The following is a 6017-nucleotide window of genomic DNA, read 5'->3' on the forward strand; positions in this document are numbered from 1 at the left end:
AAAGGCTTTAACAGGAGCCAGATGAAAGTCAGCAGCAGATTAAGATGTTAAACAGCCTCATATGGGATGGCACAGGATGAGCAAAGGAGAGTGGCTGAAATGGGATACAAACAAAGGCCCAGGAATTTCCGACAGAGACCATGTTGCCAAGCCCTCGAGGAATTAAACATGGTGTTAGCACTGGCTGCTCTCGGTTGATTGGGAAGCCCCCAAAGCATGTTTAAGTTCTCAAGGGACCTCACAAAACACCATTCTCTGGCTGAGGAAATTTTCCAAAATGCAACAATACTTACTAACCAATATTTGCCTCATCTACTGCAATTGGACTGATCCGGCTTGACAGAAATTTGAACCCACTGAATCTACATTTCTATGCAAACGTTTCTCCTCATCCATAGCCTTCAATGTATTTCATTGGAATTTTATGTAATTTACTAATAGCAAGTCACACAAGATTGTGATGTGTAATAAAAAAATAGATATCCTTAAGAGAGTTTTGAGACATAGAAATGTAGAAAAGGGGCCAATTACATTCAGAAAGTTGCAGCTGAGCCTGCTTGCAGTCAATAGCTACATCTTCTGGATTCCTCCTTGTTTCAGAACCGTCAAATTTACTCAAATGAGGTAAGAAGGGTCTCTGCTTCCTTCTTTTTTGCTCCCAAGCTCACTGCGACGAGTGACACTGAGAATATCTTGGTAAGATTATTGACTCCTCTGCAACATATGTTTTGATGAGTCTTTGTGTGTATTCTGAATGATGTTCAGGTCATGTTCACATATTAGTTTGAACGTACACACATAAACTAAAACAGTCTGACACACACATGCACACGCATGCATGCACAAACATTCATTCCTGGCCCTTTGCTGGCACTCATTCACTCAGCAGGCATGTCAGTGTGGAGACAGGCAGCGGTGTGTGCCCCAGGAATGCGAAACCTGACCTGTAGGCTGGAATTCGAGCCTCTTCACTCATCTTTACTCTTCTCAGAGATATACACTCTCAGAGTTGGCCTCATGCTGGCCAGCAGACTTCAGCAGCTAGGGCGAGCTGAGATCCACACTGGCTTAATGAAAATCACAGTAGACAGGCTGGCTTTCATGACATGTGCCATCTCTACACATTGGGCATTTGAACTGCACATAGAACATGTCACGTGATGTGCTTGTGATTACGAGGTGCTTTGAAAAGAGTCAACCAAGGTTTTTTCGTTGAACCTGAAAAGAGATTTGACTCCTCTGCAAGCAAAGAAAAACAAAACAGGATCGTTAACATGAACATCTTAGCTCCCAAAGGGAGGAAGGAGAAAACCCATGGAAAAGAAAGTTAGCCTGGCCCTAGAGCCATTTTTTTGCCAGCTCACGCCACCCAATCAGCCCCAGTCTGTGCAACCACCATCCCTGCAAGCCAAACCTCAAGCTGGAAGCTTGGAAGGTAAAGCAGTGTGACTGCATTTCCTGAGTCCACCCCATTTAAACTCACAATATGGAACATATTAGGAGGCTCTGCAGAAAAAAGGGGGCACAACGTTCTTAGATTTGCTCTATTTTTTAGCCACTCAAGAGGCACAACAAAAAATTTAGTCCTCTTACTAGATCAACTAAGTTTGATGAAGGAGTGTTACGGAAACCTTGGGAAAATTTATGAGAATGAGATGCTTCAGTCTGTAAAACGACACAGACTGGGAGATAGCGTTAAGCCATCATACTTTGCAAAAAGAAAGAAACAAACCCATAGCCAGGCAAGAGCATAACAATGCAGACATTAAACTATACTGGGTTATTGAGCCATTGCTATACTGTTGAAGGAAGTCCAATCAAGCTTACAGTTTAGATTTTCTCAAGTAAAAATTACACAAAACACAGGGAAAAATTGTGAAACTCTAATGTACTTTAGCAGGTAACTGTCTATACTGTAAACCTTTTTAGACGACACTCAACTGTCGCTAAGGTAAACATGCTAAATCATGTTTTAAACTATTTAATAAATCCGCCACCCTGAAAACCCCAGAGCTCTTTTAGTTTGAGTAGGAGGTGGCAACAACTGAGCCTGAGGGTGTATGTTACTATGTGTGTGTGCTCACACTGTGGCATTCTTTTAACCTCTATGGAAACTCACTAAAATAAATCCATTTCGTACGTCAGAGAGGCCCCTGTACACCCTGTAATTACAGAGGGGAGGGTGGGATCTGTAGTGGAGCATCAGGACGGGGCGGCTTTAGGCTTCTGAAAAGCCACCCAAATGCTTACTCAGTGGCCTAGTCCAGGTTAGAGCCCTGGAGCAAAGAGGCAGAATAAAGGTTTTTTTTATGCAGTAAAAAAACTCTGGCAGCCACACATGGCATAAGACTGGCAACAAAGTAATAAAAATGACTTTTGGTGGCTGGCAAAAAGACAATACACACCTGGTAGCATGTTCAACACCAAAGCACTGACTCACCAGTCACACCAGGTATGATCTGCTGGCTTAAATTCAGCACATCAGAAGTGGAAAAGTGCCTAAAAGAGTAAGCCTTTGTATCCCCAACTTGCACTCCACATTAGCCCATAATCCCCCTCTGAGAGCGTGGATCCCCTCCATGCTTGCATGTGCTATCATGCCCTGTAAGTGGTGAGCATGGCAGCTGCAAGGAGCCATAATTAAAGCCCTGAACTGAGGTGAGAGGACTTCCACGGTCTGCCGTTGTTCATGAGACACAGAGGAGCAGGAAGCATTCTGGGCATCTCTGTGTAATCTCTCTTCTCACAGTGCTTTTACAGTGGACCAGATCTACATGTCTAAGTGGACCTACTCATTGTAGTTAGGTTTGCTATTGTAAATAAGTTCAGTGATTTGACTGTGATGTCCTTTGCTGCAAATTGTGAACATGGTCATTGAAAGGCTAGAGGAAGTTAACAGACAAGAATCTAGAGCCAGAAGAATGTACCGAGGCTTTGGCAGGAAACTTAAATAACAGGGTTTCAAAATGTTGTGCCTTAAAAACAGTTGGCCATTCAAGCATAAGTGGCTACAACATAGCTCTCTCCATGTCATTGTTTTATCGTTGCTATAAGGCTGGACCATCTGAAGATGTGCTTGCAGAGACCAGGATATTTTTCTGGAGTAGCTTTTCTCCCACCTGGAATTTGACTGCGGCAATTACCAGACCCAAATAAGACTATCACAATAAATCTACACTGCAAACTAGCCCTAGTTAAAAAGATGCAAACCGCAACTTCAGGGAAGCTTGTGATTCAAAACATTGACTGGCCTCTTACTTCCCGCATTTTATTTCAGAGCTATAGTCTAAAATCCTTACAACCTTTAAAATGAGCAACATCCCAAATGTGTGAGACTTCAAAAACCAAGCCAGAATCCTGGAATCAAAAGGGGCACAGGAAAGAAATCAGTGGTCGATATGAGTCACTGCACAAACTTTGTGTGTTGGATATCTCTTATGTAGGAGTTGAATTTTTGATTTTGTTCAATTCTCAGGTGTAGCCACTTGTAAAGCAAATCTGTTTGTGCAATCAATCTAGTGTGTGTTAATGGCAAGAAGTGACATCAAATATGCATTGCAAAGAGGTAATATGAAGCATTAACCACCAGTCTTGGCAAGACTGGGATGGAACAGGGTTGACTTTTAAGCCTCAGTTCTTTCACAAAACACAGATATGGTTCTGTGGAACAGATTTCTTGTCCTGAAATTTGTTATGAGGTTCTGTTGAAGTGAAATTCTTAATGTTCTTTTTGACTCAGTCCTTTCTTCATATCCTCAGAGTGGAGTACTGGCACAGAAGGCTCTGATCTCTCTATAAATTGTCCACTCTGTCCTAACATGAACTCATGAACAAAACATCACAATACTTCAACTCCGACATTTGAGGCTGAGATTGGCATAAACATTGCCTCAAGCTATGAGGAGCTAAATCTTATCTGGGCTCATAACTGCAAAAGTACACATTGAAAGTTATGGCTTCATGGCCCAACAGCACCACATCATCTGCAAACAGAAAATGTAAGACACTCTTTGGCTAGGATTTTTTTTTCTGTGCTGCCAGAAACAGTTAATTTGAAAAGTAAAAAAGTAACATCCATAGCAACACAATCTCTGATTACTCACGTAAATTTGTTATGTGTCAGGAAGGGATGGATGGAGTTGCTTTTGGTTGCACCTATGTTTCTATGCTGCCAGATGCCAAAGTGTGCCACATGCTAGAACAGGGATCTGACTTACGACCAGTCAAAATGAACCTAGGTATTTTTTGTGAACACTGAAGCGAAATGGCACTGCGTCTCCTTCATAGAAGCTCATTCTTTTCCAGAAAACAGAAATCAATACCATTCCTGAGCTCATGAAGTGCACAGAGTTGCTTACATGGCTCTTCCCTTTCTCTCCATTTTGCCCAGAGTTACAGTCTGCCTGCCACAACTATTGCAGCGCAGGAACAGAGCAGGGAAGGCGCCTTACAAGAGACACAGCCAGGCTGGGAGTTGTGTTGTCAATTGGCCTCTCCCCAGCCCCGTCTAATTGGACCACCTCTTACGGTGGCTTGTTAGATCGGCTCACTGTGTCTTAACTCCTCACCACCCAGTATAATGGCGTGTCAGTTCCTCTCCAGTGGTGATGTGGGCCCTTTTTCCCATTACGGAGACACAAAGGAGAAGGATAATGGCCCCCGGTTGTAAGGAAGAGAGTGTAGGCAGAGACAGAAGTGGAGTGGAGCCACTCCTCTCTGCTGTTTGAACTCTTCATAGTCCTGGCTCCAGACAGACAGCAGGCCCCATGGAGCCTGTTGGAGCCTTTATGAAGGAGATGCGGGACAGAGACATGGATTGAGCAGAACACAAAATCAAAGACAACTGTTTTCAACAAAAAGTTTGATGGGCTGTCATATAAAAGGGACTCTGTTCTCAAGAAACTTCAAAAATATTCCTCTATTTGTGAAAACACACATAGATTCAAATGCACTCTTGCAACTGCCTCCTATTAGAATCTGAGTGTCACTGAATGCCTCTATTGCTGAATGCTGGCAGAGTGTTCTGCACCCCTCCTCTCATCACCGCCAACCTGACAACCCAACACCAGCAATTATGAAGGAAGTCAGCTAAACCACATCCAGTTTGGCTCCAGTTTTTAAGATTCCAGCAGGCTTGTAAAACTTCCTGGTTTCTCTGCAGACATTCCAGTACCGCTGTGATGGTTTGAGAGCTGCCATATCCCTTTCTAGGTAACAACAAGGTCCTTTGTGAGAAATGACCGCTCATCAAAGACGCACTGAAGAATTAAGGGAACCTTTCATAACTACTGAGACTGAGTCATTCCATTATTTCCTACATTATTGTCCTCGAATGCTCCGGCTCTTCCCAGTTGTCATTACTCGGGTTCCTCAGGACCTCAAGGACATCTGGATCAGTGGAGCAAGCCCATCCTTAAAATGTAATTATAAACTTAATGCTGTAAATGTTACTGAAATGGAGATGTCATCATCCCAAGCATCCTTTCTTTAACTCTTCAATGGCTGCAGCAAACAAAAACATCACGTAACTCTTCACAGATGACGTATGCAGTACAATCTTTTCAGATTGTACTGCATACTCACTATTTGGCAAGATTATGCAATTATAAAGAATGATCATACTGAAAATGAGACTGAACTTTTAAAGGGCTAATAAATAATTATTAATAAAGTTAATTAAAATTGAGCACTTTCTAAAACATTAATAGACAGTTGAAAGACCGTAATATGAGACTCCAAACACTGAAGAAGGATCAATGACCCAAACAAAACAACAGTCCTGTTCAGCTCTCACTCTAAAAGTTGAACTAAAAGTCTCAATGAAAAGTTTCTTAAAGTTTACAGCTTAATTAAAAGATGGTTATTAAATATTTATGAGTGTTTGTAAAGTGGTACCTTGAGAAGCAGTGAATGTGCTGGAACAAGCTAATAATGCAGACCAAGCAGAATCAATATGCGAATACTTTATTATCAATGTGTGAATGGTGTTAGCTTTTTGTCTGGATATTAATAGTATA

This window comes from Poeciliopsis prolifica, unplaced genomic scaffold (genome assembly GCF_027474105.1).
Source record: "Poeciliopsis prolifica strain line A6 unplaced genomic scaffold, Auburn_PproV2 SCAFFOLD001, whole genome shotgun sequence".
Classification (NCBI taxonomy): domain Eukaryota; kingdom Metazoa; phylum Chordata; class Actinopteri; order Cyprinodontiformes; family Poeciliidae; genus Poeciliopsis; species Poeciliopsis prolifica.